The following is a 16844-nucleotide window of genomic DNA, read 5'->3' on the forward strand; positions in this document are numbered from 1 at the left end:
TAACTCAACTATGAGAGACAAAATGAGAAAAAAAAATCTAGAAAATCACATTGTCTGATTTTAAAGAATTTATTTGCAAATTATGGTGGAAAATAAGTATTTGGTCACCTACAAACAAGCAAGATTTCTGGCTCTCACAGACCTGTAACTTCTTCTGTAAGAGGCTCCTCAGTCCTCCACTCGTTACCTGTATTAATGGCACCTGTTTGAACTCGTTATCAATATAAAAGACACCTGTCCACAACCTCAAACAGTCACACTCCAAACTCCACTATGGCCAAGACCAAAGAGCTGTCAAAGGACACCAGAAACAAAAGTGTAGACCTGCACCAGGCTGGGAAGACTGAATCTGCAATAGGTAAGCAGCTTGGTGTGAAGAAATCAACTGTGGGAGAAATTACTAGAAAATGGAAGACATACAAGACCACTGATAATCTCCCTCGATCTGGGGGCTCCACGCAAGATCTCACCCCGTGGGGTCAAAATGATCACAAGAACGGTGAGCAAAAATCCCAGAACCACACGGGGGGACCTAGTGAATGACCTGCAGAGAGCTGGGACCAAAGTAACAAAGGCTACCATCAGTAACACACTACGCCGCCAGGGACTCAAATCCTGCAGTGCCAGAAGTGTCCCCCTGCTTAAGCCAGTACATGTGCAGGCCCGTCTGAAGTTTGCTAGAGAGCATTTGGATGATTCAGAAGAGGATTGGGAGAATGTCATATGGTCAGATGAAACCAAAATAGAACTTTTTGGTAAAAACTCTACTCGTTGTGTTTGGAGGAGAAAGAATACTGAGTTGCATCCAAAGAACACCATACCTACTGTAAAGCATGGGGGTGGAAACATCATGCTTTGGGGCCGTTTTTCTGCAAAGGGACCAGGACGACTGATCCGTGTAAAGGAAAGAATGAATGGGGCCATGTATCGTCAGATTTTGAATGAAAACCTCCTTCCATCAGCAACGGCATTGAAGATGAAACGTGGCTGGGTCTTTCAGCATGACAATGATCCCAAACACACCGCCCGGGTAACGAAGGAGTGGCTTCGGAAGAAGCATTTCAAGGTCCTGGAGTGGCCTAGCCAGTCTCCAGATCTCAACCCCATAGAAAATCTTTGGAGGGAGTTGAAAGTCCGTGTTGCCCAGCGACAGCCCCAAAACATCACTGCTCTAGAGGAGATCTGCATGGAGGAATGGGCCAAAATACCAGCAACAGTGTGTGAAAACCTTGTGAAGACTTACAGAAAACGTTTGACCTCTGTCATTGCCATCAAAGGGTATATAGTAAAATATTGAGATGAACTTTTGTTATTGACCAAATACTTTTTTTCCACCATAATTTGCAAATAAATTCTTCAAAAATCAGACAATGTGATTTTCTGGATTTTTTTTTCTCATTTTGTCTCTTATAGTTGAGGTATACCTATGATGAAAAGTACAGGCCTCTCTCATCTTTTTAAGTGGGAGAACTTGCACAATTGGTGGCTGACTAAATACTTTTATAATGCTACCATTTAACACCCCCCCCCCCCATTGGAATTGAAGAGTTGCATAGTGTGGGGGAGTAACGATCTCCTCAGTCTGTCAGTGGAGCAGGACAGTGACAGCAGTCTGTTGCTGAAGCTGCTCCTCTGTCTGGAGATGATACTGTTCAGTGGATGCAGTGGATTCTCCATGATTGACAGGAGTCTGCTCAGCGCCTGTCGCTCCACCAAAGATATCAAACTGTCCAGCTCCGTGCCTACAATAGACCCTGCCTTTCTCACCAGTTTGTCCAGGCGTGAGGCGTCCCTCTTCTTTATGCTGCCTCCCCAGCACACCACCGCGTAGAAGAGGGTTCTCACCACAACCGTCTGATAGAACATCTGCAGCATCTTACTGCAGATGTTGAAGGACACCAGCCTTCTAAGGAAGTATAGTCGGCTCTGTCCTCTCTTGCACAGAGCATCAGTATTGGCAGTCCAGTCCAATTTATCATCCAGCTGCACTCCCAGGTATTTATAGGTCTGCACCCTCTGCACACAGTCACCTCTGATGATCACAGGGTCCAGGAGGGGCCTGGGTCTCCTAAAATCCACCACTAGCTCCTTGAGTTTTGCTGGTGTTCAGGTGTAGGTGGTTTGTGTTGCACCATTTAACGAAGTCCTTGATTAGGTTCCTATACTCCTCCTCCTGCCCACTCCTGATGCAGCCCATGATAGCAGTGTCGTCGGCGAACTTTTGCACGTGGCAGAACTCCGAGATGTATCGGAAGTCTGATATACCCTAAACATGAGCATATTCCAGAAAATGCATGCTAAAATAATAACCATGAACAGTTGACATCAGATGGCAGACGGAGTCCAGCTACTTTTATTTTACTGTATTAATGTTAAAATTTGTATTTTGTATTGTTAGATTTTGTATGCTGTATGACATAATGACACAACACTGCATTTTTTTTTCTTGTCAAAACTTAAAACTATCAATTTTTTTAAAGGGTTGAGTTTAAACTTGTGACACACTATCAATTAAAGTGCTTTCTGAAAAATAATTTTGGATGCATTTTATAAACATTAAAACAACTGGGCAACTAAAAATGATGCAGGAATGCAAAAAATTAGGCAAGATACTACAATACAAATTAATGACAATTACTAAGATGTCATTAGGACAGGGTGCTACCAATACAAAATACATTTATGACGCGATTTAATGTACAGTATGAATGCAATAGCTTTCCACAGTCTAAAAGTAATAATGGTAATAAGGTAACCCTGGATTAACCACTGAGCAAAATAAGCACATGCTTAGTTAGGGAACTAATGGAAATGATGACCCACAGAATTCTTAAAAAGGTTTAAGTATAACTAGTTATAAGTAGGCAACAATAAGTAATAGCTTTACATCTTTTGATCCATGTACTGTATATTGAAATGCTATTTAACTTAAAAGGTAGAATGCAATGGAATGGAAAATGTTTTATTTCGTACATATAATAATATAATAATCTTTTTTAAAAAGTGTCCACCAACATACAGATTTCTGTAGAAACAGGATTTTGAAAATTGAAAAGTATGCTTCAAAATCACTTAATTTCAGGCTGGATTGTAGAGCTTCTTTTGATAACCTTTGTGGAGACAGTATGCAGTCAATGTAGATATAAATTTCTTTGGTTTGTCATTACATAATTTTTCTTCATGCGCACAAAGATGCTTTGAAAGGCAATATAAAAGTGTGGTTAGGCTTGATTGTTTTTGTTCAAAAGGGAACCAAAGGAATTAGTAAGAACAGCTCTTTGAATAATTATTTTGACAGTCTTGTTTAATTTGTTACTATACAGCCTATATGGTAAACACTCTTAACACCTTGTGTCTTAAAAGGCATGTGTTCAGTTTTTATTTTATTGTTTTGAACAATAAAGTTACATCACTATACAAACCAGCATTTGTCCTAAATCAAAAATGTTACATTGTATTATGTAACACCATGCATTTCAGTATAGACTTCAAATGAACACAAGTTAATGGTTAAAGAATACATAATCTAACATATTACAAATTTTACAAGAGGACAAAAAACTCCAGCAGACTATAATGTAGTATTTTAACCATGAGCTTTAACACTAGAATTACCAGAGTCTACGAAAAAACTTGTAGATCCGGCCCACCTTAAAACAGCAATGTCAGATGGGTAGTGTCTGATGATTTCATATACCGCTGAAGTTACTGCTCTTTACTATGCTTTCCTCTGCATGTCCTGGAGTACAAAAGAAACAGCGGTAGTATGTATCGTGATACACTGCAGAGCTATAGCACGTCTTTATGTGAAAACAGCAGTGTCAGATAGGGAGGGAAGGGGAAGGATCCTGAACGTTACTGAGAGAATGAAAAGTGAATAAAAAAAAAAAGACAAAGCTAACCTTTACAAGTATCATAAATGACACCAGCTGTTACAGACTGAAATCAAACACATGTTTTTATTCTAAAATAGTAAGAATAAGAGCAGTTCACTTCTCAAAAGGGAGTCGTGCAGGATCAAACTCGTGACCTTTTGATTCCCAGTCAAAAGCTGATGCTGTTGCGCCACGGCCACAGTCTTAGTAAATATGTGTCAATGTCGCATGCTAAGGAGGCTTTTTTTCCTGCAGTTATATTTTTGAATATAAGTGCACTTGTTCTGTTATATTTGTACCTTTTGTGAAAGCGTTTGTTTGATATTTGGACTTCAGGCATCATACATTATATAGTTTATGCCTACATTTTGTCATTCATTTACTACTAGAATATGAAAAACGTTTCTGTTTTAAAAATGTGTTTACACAGATTACTGTAGAAACGGAACACACATGAATTGAGTGTGTTCCAAATAACGATCTATTATTTCCACTCTAAAACTCCACTTCAATCCCAGATAATCAATCAAGGCATGAGCTGGGAGAAGTTCATGCATGTTCTAAGTCGTTGGGGGGATGGAATAGCCACCTGCTTGCAGCTTGTGTTTATCTGCACATTTAGAATACAAAAGACGCTGGCAGAGAGCTGCGAACGGATTTAAGAAGCAATTTAAGGTGGGACGGATCTACGAGTTTTTTTGTAGGCTCTGGTAATTCTAGTGTTAATTGACGTTTGCCCTAATTCAAAAAGGCTCTGAGATTTATTGTTACACTTCCGTTTATTGTGCTATTAGCCATTAACTTACATCTTGTGTCAATGAAATACAGACACACACTGGCCGCTGCGGCAGCTCAGTAAATTAAAAAAAGTAACCTAATAATATAAACAGGTCAAGGTTGAAAGTAGGGGTTTAAAACTATGTTTAATACAGGTTTTGGAAAACAACACCCATTAATATATGCCATATACACTTAATTTTGGTCTCTTTGATTTAATTTAATAATATGCAAAGTTTTGTTGAAATCACACTCACAGTCTTTACACTTGCCAAAATGCACAGATTTTATATTAAGTTATAATTATGGGGGAACCATCCATCTGAGAGGGGAAATTCTTTAGAGAGAAGAACGAATATCAAATATTATCAAAAGTGTTATTTTACACTTTAACTTTTTTGCCTTTTTAAAACAGTCAATAGCCATCAGTATAAATGCAGTACTGCAGGGTAGAACATGAGAGGCACACACCTGCCAATTAACACATTATTTGCCTAAAGACTCAAATGAAAATTTAGATATAATTTCATTAGTTTCACTACATTTTTATTCAGTTTTCATAATGTTCCTTAGTGATGCGTAGATGATGTTTAAACTACAAGCACCCAATATGTTTTCTTTTTTGGATTTATTATACACTGTGTGGCGGATGGCCAGGACGCCCCTTTGACACTGGGTCTGGGGGAGCAGCCATGGGATGCACACTACGTTCCCCAGAATGCATGGTGGCAGCCCTCCTGGGTTACATCGGGGCCAGAGGCGTGGGACTTCAGGGCTCGGCCCTGTTGGGCTCCATGGCCACCACTGGGATGAGCTGCACAGCTTAACAAGCCCGTGTGGGCTGGAATGCAGCCACACCTGGAAGTGCAGCCTGAATTAATTATCACCTGAAGCACTTCCGGATGGGCTATAAGAAGAACCTGCAGCCACTATTTGAGGCACCAGAGTCGGGAGGAGGAGGACAAAGCTGCCTGGGAGAAGTGGAGGAAGAAGAGACTGATTTTTTGGGTATTTTCTTTTCTGTGTGTTTTGGAGACTGTGTAGGGCCTGTGGGGCACAGGGAAGATGTGCCCCACGGCTGAAGAAAAATAAATCCTTTGTTTCATTTTTACGTGCCTCCGTTGTCAGTCTGTGTCAGGTCGCCGCCAACAGAGCGCTTATTCCACAACTGTAATACATTTTGGCAAAAATATCAATTATGGTACAGAACAATTTATCCTTGCATTAAGTATTCCAAATATGGTAATTTTTTTTTTTTTTTAACAATTCACTGACAAGTAATATGCACTTCATATTTTATAACTAGAAACAAAATTAAAAATTGATTTGCACATTGACAAAATTAGGATATTAGGGAGAATCTGGTAATATTATAATGAATACTTCTAACATTACCATTGATGCAACTGAATATATTTCTTACTCGGTTATTGTAAATTTTTTCTTTTGATTCAAACACTACAAAAAAGTACAAAAAAGTAGCTGATCTGATAGATGAAGCAATGCACAAGTTAGATTTATTAAAGCTAAGTTTCTGTAGCGCTTCTTCTGTTCCAACCTTTTCTTCCATAATTATATTCCATAATTATATTTTCGTTTAAAAAACCAGAACATTACAATGGCACGCAAATCAATTAAGCAAATAATAAATTTACAGCTACAAACATTTTAATATAAAGGAGAACAAACATAAAAAAGAATAACAAAAAAATCTTTTTAAATATGATAAAACAATTGATAACATAATACTGGCCCAGCTTATTTATTCTAAAATAATATTAAGGAATTCTTGCCATAGCTTTAAAACGTTTTGGACAAGTCCTCTAAGAGAGAAATGGATTCTTTCTTATTTGAGATAATGTAGAATGTCACTTACCCACTGAGATATAGAAGGTAGTCTGCGATTCGGTCAGCTGAGCCAGGTAAGCTATGTGCGCTAGTAGTGTAGTGTAAGCTATTACAATTAATTTCTCCTTATACACATTAATTGTATCCAGGAGGATGGATTAGGAGTGATTATAACACAGAGACTGCCTAAGAAGTATGTAAAGATCTTTGTCCAAAACGATGTTAATTTAGTGATTTCCCAGAACAAAAAGCCTAGTGAAGCTAGAACTACGTGGCAGCACTTACAGGTTGTGTCTTGCACTGGGTACATTTTGGACAACATTAATTAGATAAATGTGATCAATGGAAGATCTCAAGTTGAATTATGGAATGCTTGTAGCTTATATAACTAGAGTTTATTCTATGCATGGTTGAGTTCCACTTCTCTTCTGAGATGCCAAATAAAAGATTCCTTTCATACCATTCCCTAGGATCTTTTTCAGGCAAATACTTTGAAATATTTTTATATATTAATGAAATGGTCTCGGAATCTTCATTAAGACTAACTAGTATGGCATCTGGGATTGGTAGGAGTCCAAAATGTGGAAAGATCAGCAGGGTTCTTTTAACAAAATTTCTAATTTGTACATAATAAAAAAGTGTGTAGCTGATAAGTTAAATTTGGAACATAACTGTTCATAAGAAGCAAAAACATTTTTGTATAAGGATCTCCAAGTATCTCAATCCCTACTGTTTTCCATAACTTTAACACTGACTAGGATTGAGAAGGTGAAAAAGGTGATTATCATGTACAGGGGCAACAGATTAGAACATTTGTACCTTGGAATGCATCCTGCATTAGTTCCACATTTTAAGTAATTGGTGGACAAATGGATTGTTGGCGATTTAAAAGGTTTTATTTTCGATTGCAAGATAGGCCAGTGGAGATTTGTGAATTTCAAGATTTCACTGTACAAATATCTGCTTCCAATATTCCAAACTTTTAGACAGTTTTGGCAAGATTTAAAGTAGAGTTAAAGCTTCCTAAAAGCTTAAAAAATAAATTACTTTAAGTTAATGCAAAAAATGAACTTTACAGTTTGATGGAGGTTTTCAGGCATCTAAATGGGCTGACAGTGAAAATCAAAGGCAAAGATCAAAGACTGCCTTGCAAGTATCAGATTGCAAGGGTTCAGGTTCAAATCCTCCAATAGCAAATATTAATAGACAAGGGTTTGTTCAAACTTTCAATTCAGGTCAACAAACACTCAAGTGCACCGTCTGAAATTGCCTATCTACTGTATACTTGAGAATCCTAAATTTTCTATTCCCGTTTTATGCAGAGTTCGACTTGGTGTTTGTGTGCCACGGAAAGCAAAAAGATGTGTATCAAACATCCCAGTGTTAGAAAGGTTAATTTTATAAACTTGGTAAGATGTCTTCGGATGTTGCAATGATGTCACCATTTCCTACCACTTACTTCTACAAACACTAGGGGGCTCCGCCCCCTGCTCGCTTCGCTCGCCAACCCCTGGTGTTGGGAATGACAAAGAGCGTGATGTATGAATGAGATATAGAATAGTGTGAAGGTGTAGATGATGCAAATAGAAAGCAAACAATAAAGTGTGTGGCACAGTGTAAAGGTTTATTGGAAAATTTCTTTGTACACGCCGTTTAAGTGTAAAAGGTAATTCCAGGTCAGAACTTGTAATGTCAATGAAGATGGTTATTGTTGTGATCAGAGTCAAGTTTGTCAGAGCTTAGAAAGAGTTGTGTCTCTCCAGGAAGTAATGGAATGACTTGGGTATTTATGTTTTCCACATTAATATTTTTTGGACATAATATAGTGCGTTTTGTTAAAAGGGGCATTTGGTCTAATGAGATTGCTGTTCCAAATCTGTCTGTAACTAAGTCGTCGCAGATAAAGGCTTGAGGAATTGTAATAATATGTGGGTGAAGTCCATCTGTATTGGTGAGTGTACCATCTCCCAGTTGTAATAAGCAATTGTTATGATCTGGTTCTGGACATCGTATCTTTTTTACTAACTGTATCTTTTGAAAGCAATGCCAATTGTCTGCGTATTTTAAGGTGCACTGAACAATAGCTGAGCGCATGGCATGTGGAAGAATAGCTAAGCACTGTCTAAATTCTCCTACTAATAAAAGTACCTTTACTCCAAAGCGAATATTATTATTCATAAACGTTTGTAGAAGTTTATGAATGGTGTTGAGTAAGTGACTGGATGCCATTGTACATTCATCAATAATTAACATTTTTGCAAGACGGATGTCACGTGCAGTGCCACCGTTAATGTTCATAGTGGATACCGATTTGTAGGATCTAATGCAGTTGATAAAGATTTCACTTTCAGGTACATCGTTAGTTAGAAGCTTCTGTAGATATTCAGGATATGAATGTAAAGGAGGCAGTCTAATGTGAACCTTTTGACAACAACGTGTAAATGTATTACTTGTATTGCCAGTTGTTTCTTGAGGGAAGTGAACTGAATGACAATGATTGCAAATGACACTCATTAATCCTAATGAATTTTCCTGGTGTATGTTTTGCTTGGGCCGTTTGAGAGGTGCGTTGTTGCATGTGTAGTATTTGGGACGTGTTGTTTTGGAGCTGTAATCGATTTGCCTGTGCTGTGTGAGAAGCCCGTTGTAGCCTTCCTTGCCGTTAACGTATGTCTGAGACGGGAGGTGTTTCGTTTTGAATCTGTGCCTGTTGCGATGCAGCACTTTGATTGATAGATTGCGTCATGTGGATCTAGGATGTAGATTTGTGCATATTTGCGTTGTTGATTTGTTTCAGGGTGCACTGTCCCAATGCGATGCAGTATTTGTGCATATATGCGAAAGCAGTATGGGCCATTGCCTTTTGGTGGCCTGATATTTACTCCGGTAGATGCAAAAGCAAATGAACTATTGTAGGATCTAATGCAGTTCATAAAGTTTTTACTTTTAGGTACATCGTTAGTTAGAAGCTTTAGTTGAGCTTTGCGTTTTTGGAGCCGAGACATTTTTTCTTCTAGAATTATGGATAAGTAATAAGGAGTATTGCACTCACTGTTAATATGGAGCTTTTTCTGCGGTTGAACGGTTAATAGTGCCTCATTGTAATGAGATCTACCTATGCTGCATATTGTGAACGTGTTGAGATGACGTATGTTTAATACGGACGGTTCATTTAGAAATGGGGCTGTGTGTGTCATTTGTTATTTATGTTACTGTGGTCGTGGGTCTGAATCGTCGTTTTTGTGTACGTTTCGTTTGCTATGTCCGTAGTCTGTCCCGTTTCGTGTCCAATGGGCTTTGTGTGGTGCTCGCGGCTTCTTTTTTTTTGTGTGCTTGTGGCTTGTTGAATCCTCCTCTTTGTGTGCGTCCTGTTTCGTGTGCAATGGGATTAAATCCTCCTCTTTGTGTGTGTCCCGTCCGTTGCTTGTGTGTGTGTGTGTGTGTGTGGGGGGGGGGGGGTGTGTTTTGCTCGTGCGGCGCTGTGTGCGTCGCCTGCGTTTGACTCCTTTTTTCTGTGCTCACTGCTTTTTTCTGTGGTCTTGTCCGCCTCTCGCGGCGCCTCATTTCTTGGTGCGTGCTCACTCCTTTTTTCTGTGGTGTTGTCCGCCTCTCGCGGCACCTCATTTCTTGTTGCGCCTGCGCAGTACGTCTTTTTGCGGCTACGGCCCATGGCCGGATGTCCCTGCGTCCACCTCGCAGCACCTCATTTGTTGTTGCGCCTGCACAGTACGTCTTTTTGCGGCTACGGCCCATGGCCGGATGTCCCTGCGTCCATCCGGTTTAGCATTCTCTGTTAGTAATATGGATAGCTTCTCAAACAGTTTGAGATCAGTATTACTATTTATGATAAAATGGAGCAAGTGAATTTTGTATGTCTTTCACACATTCTGGTCATCAGGCACCTTCATTCTGATCATCATCACAAGCGTATGGAACGCCTAGAACATTTTCAATTTACTAACAATAGATGTTTATTACTAGTGTACATATTAGTCTGAAAAGTATATAAAATAAATTATTCCAGTATTACCAAAACTAACATATGAATTTTTGGCCAATCAACTCACTCCTAGTATAATATGTGTATTTTTTTGTTCATAAACATCTACACACCTATCTATACATCTTTACTTCCTCCATCAAAAATAGGATATCACCCATAAAATGAATCAGTTGTTGAGAACTTATATAATTCAATTAAATTACTAAGATTTAAATACATGACTGCTTAAATCCTGGGGAAAAGGGTCTTATTGGGGAGAAAAAAGAAATCCCACAACTGCTGTACATCATTTCAGAACTGTCTAAGTTGTAATGATATGCTTGGAGTACATCATTTGATCACATGCAATCAACAATGTATCTTGCTTTATGAAGACTCATTATATTGAAAGATTTACAGCACGGCTGTGACTTCAATAACAGAAACATACACAAAGGCCCACAATTCAAAATACTAAGCACAGCAAATGCTGGGCATGTTTTAGTATCTTCAGAAATGAACAAAGAATCAATTAACAGACACACTGGTTACATGTTTGCCTATGATTTGTATGGCTTGCTGATCATAAACAATAAATACTGACATTTCAGAAATTCCAGTGGTGGTACAAAAGTTCAAATGACAATACACTGATGAATATAGATCCATCCCATTTCAGAATCTGTATTTCCTGTTTGTCGGAATAATAAAATCAGAAGAAAAGATGCACCGAACAGGTTCTGTAAGATTATCAGCAACTTTCACATTCATTTTAAGATGATGCATTGTTTATTATATATTCACATATACTTTCAATATGACAAGTAAAGGTTCTGTAGGAGAGTGACCTTTAAGATCTAACAATAATTCTAAATTAATGTGGTAGTTCAGTACCTACCAAAGTGAATTCTTATGCAAAGAGTGTGTTTTCATTTTTCTTCTAAGATTATTTCTAACAAGATAATATTACCAAAAAAAAAAAAAAAATATATATATATATATATATATATATATATATTATATATTTGAGTTTCAGTACTTTGAAAAAAAGGATCAAAAAGAACAAACATTCCACAGTTTTCAAGTTTGTTACTATAAAAGGATTTATACAGATAAGAAAATCTTAACACATCGCTATCAAGACAACTTAATACATTTCACCATTAAATACTCAAGTGTTAAAGGTTAATTTAGCAAACGGATTACATCCACATGAATGCTCACCTGCAGTGACACTGGACTTTACTGTCACACAGTTTTAACATGTGCTTAAAGTAAGCCAGCAGAAGAGACTGAAAGCAGTGTGGAAAGTAATTTCTACAAAAATGTATTATCAATTGTTGCCTGTGCTTGAGTAAAAATAATCTAAATACATCTGATTATTGAAACACTGCAGATACTTAGAAATAACACATTTGAAAAGAGCAATTTCACCATTGCATAAAAAAAAGTTATAATTATACAATTTGATATTGTTGATTTTCTCTCACAATAGGAGCCATGCGTGAGATTTTAACCTGAACCCTCACCAAGATCATTATTCAGAGTGACATATTAACTGAAGCATATACAGTATTTGTTTTGCTCATACTACTGTGTATAGCGAATACTTACAGTAGCTGAATTTACAGGGATGCTGTACATTGTCAGGATTTTAAATTATTCCAATACACTGAAGGCTTTTTATTATTAATATATTTATGTGTGTTCTTATTTTCAATAGTATTGTTGCTGATTACAAGATCTTATTAAGAGTGTAAACATTAAGAGATGATTAGTCTCAATTTTATCCTTTACATCAAAAAAGTACAAAAAGTACAACACAAATCAAGAGTGACGACATGTGTTGGTCAGTTAAAAAGATTGTGTAGCACACTAAATGGGTTCCCCATAGACAAAATTTGTAATCTGTTCAGTGTTCAAAATATGTTTATTCCGTGGGTGACATGAATGCACAGCCAGTAAATGTCAATGTGTATGTAATAAATTAAAGGAAATCACAATTCAGTATGCATTGCTTTTGATATTGTTTTTGATCTCCCTCCAAAACTTTGTAATAGGACAAGTTTACAGATCAAAGTGTTAACATTCAATTCTACCTAAAGCTACCACTTTTACAGGTCTGCTACAGGTAAAATTATATTTACACCTAAAATTCCAATTATACTTAGTAATAACCTGTTTGAATTCAAAAGAACACATTTTTCTCTAAAACTGTTTTCCAACACCATCAGCAAAAGCCAAGTCAATAGGAAACGCTAGAACTGATCTATGGCAGGAATGTTTTACTCATGTGCAACTGTATGTAACATATTCAAGATAAAGGAATGTCAGTGAACTAATAATATTATCCCCTGAAGGAAAAATGAAACAAATACTGTATACAGAAAAGTACTGTTACTTACATAGTACTTCTGATGCATCCGATCATCCCGCTGCACTACAACCAAGGCTTATGGTCTTAGGAAATTATCTTGGCAAAGCTGGGTAACACAGCTAGTATTATATAATAAAATAGCTTGTCTTACAATGTGTTGCCTGAATATACTGCACCGTTTAGAAAACAAATGAAATCTTACTTTGCCGTTAGATACTTTTGAACATTTGGATTTATTGAACGTTACTAGGGTTAACTGGCAGTGAAAGGTTTGGAGAAAATGAGGAAGCTACCAAAAATCATTTGGCGCAAGTTATATTTCATCAAAAAAGCCAGAATGACTATTTAATGACTATATGATTTTTATCATTACCATTCATTAGGCACTGTTTCACATGTAATCACTGATTAGGCTGCAAACAGTCCTTTTCAACATCATACAACAGTTAAAAAAAAAAAAAAAAATTAAAAAAAAAAAAATGTCAGTGTGTGTATATAGGGGATTCATACAATTCTTCTTTTACTTTTGCTTATGCTACCATGCATTTAAGAAGCATCAAATCTTCCATAAGCACAAAATGCATTTACTTCAATTGTGCAGATGCAGATTTGAGGCAGCTACACCATAGACAAAAACTCAAACTAAATAAGGAGAAATGGAAATGTTAGTAATTGGCAAACATGAATATAGAAATAAACTTGATCCCACAGGCTTAAATGTCAAGACAGAGGTAAAGAATTTAGGGGTAATTACTGACTCTGACCTAAACTTTAAATCACATATGAACCAGATTACTTGGTCTGCATTTTGAAGATAACAAAGATGGTGCCTGTGTTTGGTTTTGCGTCTGCCTCCGTTTAAGTGTTTGTGTGTTTTATCTGTTTTATTAGTACATTCTTCTCTAATGCTGTCTTTTCCTATGGACATACAATTGGCAGTTGCTACTGGCGATCAGATCTATAATGGATGAGTTCCAGTTTTGGCAAAATCATGTTATTTTTCCACTGCCACTCGAGCACAATACGATTTTCAGTGTACCTCCACTGTTGCCGGTCGAGAGCTTGCCTACACATGTCAGCAATCCCACTGGAAGAAGTGTTGTAAGAGGGACAGATTTCTTGTGCTGCTTCACTGGCTTCAAAGAGATTGTGGGGCTGTGGATTCCCATTTACCTTCTCATGAACTCAAGAGTGACATTGGGGAAAGATCTGGGAGTGTTGTTTTTAGACTGCTCCCAAGCAAGGATGCTTAAGACCTGTCTCTCCTTGGCCAAGCACCACTCCATCTTTTGTTCTGCATCCTACTTACGATCTAAATGTGGATGGCTACTGCTCATTGAGGTAGGAACATCGATCTGCTTCGTAGCTAACCAGAACTGTCTAATTCCGCTCCAACTGCTGCTCCACTGGTTCTCCCTACTAAAATGATGTTAATCAATGCCCGCTCTATTGCTAACAAGTCCTTAAGGACTTGTTTTGCCATGAGATGCTGGATTTATGTTCATTACTAAGATGTGGCAGTATGAGAATGTTCATTCCTGAGCACACCACGGACATATGGACAGGGAGATGGAAACAGTCATTTTTAAATAAAAACATATTTTTATGTCAAATAATTTCTTCAAGCCTTTACAACTCTTTCATGATGAAGAGGACTAAAATTGGACATATTCACCAGACATTGTGTTTTAATATATCATCAACCTGGTTCTGCTGTATCTTTTCTCTCGCACTTTCAAGACTTTTTATCTTCCACTATCCAATTAGGTTGGATCATCATAGTTGGGAACTTTAACATTCACACAGGTATTGATGATTCATCTAATAATACTGAGTTTCAGAGCATCTTGGAAACTTTTAATTTTGTTCAACATGTATCTGGCCCCACCAACATTGTAGGATATATGTTAGACCCGTTTTTCAATTACAATGTTATCCTTGATAACCTGCACAATAATTAAGTTACTTTTAGTGATCACAAATCAATCTCTTTTATGGTCTCATTTAGCTCAGTCTTTCTCTAACATATGTACTAAGCATAAGCGCTTTATTGACGACTCTGTTATATCTTACTTTTCTCCTCTTTTTAATTTGGTTGGTTCTTATGATATGTTGAGCTCCTTGTTAATTCTTCTAATGATCATTGAAAATAAAATTAGTTGCCATTGTGCTCTTTCTCATATACCTTTGCTTAACAATCTTACTCGTGGTCTTTGACACTCCTGTCGGAAAGCAGAGCATCTATGGAGTCTACTGGTTTGGTTTTAAAGATTTTAAAGAATTACTTTACTCATGTAAAGAATCAGTGAAATACTATCATGTGAAGCCTGAAATCCAAGAGCACTGATTTAAGAACATTTCTGTTAGGCAGAATGTCGAGTAGGGGCGGTCTTTTTGGCTTTTGAACTCCTGTAGATTTTTTTTTCTCCAGCCTTTTTGGTTTATTTTTTGTTTTTTCGGTCCTCCTGGCCATCTGACCTCACCTTTTTCTTTGTTACTTATTCTTTAATATTATTGCCTAATCTTATTTATTTTTTGTTTCATAAAACTTTTTTTTGTTTGTCCTGTAAAGTACTTTGAGCTACATTGTTTGTATGAAAATGTGCTATATAAATAAATGTTGTTGTTGTTGTCCTTGAGTGGCCTAAGCAAAGCTCAGACTAAATCCCCATATACAATGCAGAGAGAACTGAAGATGGCATGTAAAAATACATGAAAGGTATTAATAAAAAAAGATTGTCGCTTGAACCGAATATCTATCCATTAATTTTCTACCACTTATCTGGGTTCAGGTTGCAGGGGCAGCAGTCTAAGTAAAGATTCTCACACATTCCTATTCTCTGCCACCATCTTCAGTTTCTCCAGGACTGTGGCATTCCCAGACCAGGTGAGAGATATGATCTCTCCAGCATGTACTTGGTGTGCCCCGGTTGGACATGCCAGGGGTGTAGACCAGTAAATCAAGAGCTTTGCCTTTTGGCTTTGCTCTCTCTTCACTATGACTGTCTGGTATAATGTCTGCAGATACAGCTCTTATCAACCTGTCATTCTCACATTCCCTTCTTCTCTCGTGAACAAACCTCAAGATACTTAAACCCCTTCACCTGAGGCAGCACTTCCTCCCCAAAATGGGGTAAAGTGTACTTAAACTGGTCTGCTTGAACAAAAAGCTGGATTGAATAGTTAGAAAATGAATAATGTATTCTTTCTCATCTTCATATTGTTTTTTAAAGCACTACTGATAGAACCAATCAAAATGCAAGACTAATTTGCATTGTGCTGCAACTCAAAGAAACTTATTTTGAGGTGTTCACTGATTAGTGTTTCACTATTTATTCAACTGTTTCTGTTACACAAGTCTTTCAATAAACTTTTGATTTAATATGCTTAGGGCAAGTGGTTATTTAAACTGTGTTGTATTAGAAAGCAATCACTAAGTTATTTCTGCTTTATAGAAAAATGTTATTAACACATAAAGGAAATACATACAATTTCAAGTAATATACAGTTAATTTTGAATACAAATTTTAATTATGTGATTAATTGCAATTCCATTTTTTATTGAAGTGCAGACCTAAAAATATTGTAATTGATTTTGTCAAGTGTTAAGTTTTGAAAGAGAATCATGAGACAGTTCAAATGGTTAAAAGACCAAATACAAGCAGTGCTTGGCATCAGCAGATGTCATGAGACAGTTCAAATGGTTAAAAGACCAAATACAAGCAGTGCTTGGCATCAGCAGATGTCATCTATAAAATAATACTTTGTTATATACTTTTTCAAACGTATTAAGGAATCTATGTCATTATTTTATTGCAAAGAAACAGAAGGTATAAGTGTTTTATTTCATGAATTAATATGTCTGATTTGTTGCCAATGCATGGAAATTTGAACTATTTGCTTTTCCGCATTGTGTTCTCAATCTAGCAGGCACCCTTCTCCTAAATTATAATATACTATTTCAAATGACAGCGTATCTACTGTA

At 37.0% G+C, this 16844-nt stretch overlaps 1 protein-coding gene across 3 annotated transcripts in view; it reads right to left on the minus strand.

Annotated features, from left to right (window-relative positions):
* LOC114648067 (hippocalcin-like protein 1) overlaps positions 1-16844 on the minus strand; it is a 205577-nt gene that overhangs the window by 136485 nt on the left and 52248 nt on the right. The gene's annotated exons all lie outside the window — the stretch shown is intronic.

This window comes from Erpetoichthys calabaricus, chromosome 3 (assembly GCF_900747795.2).
Source record: "Erpetoichthys calabaricus chromosome 3, fErpCal1.3, whole genome shotgun sequence".
Taxonomy (NCBI): Eukaryota; Metazoa; Chordata; class Cladistia; order Polypteriformes; family Polypteridae; genus Erpetoichthys; species Erpetoichthys calabaricus.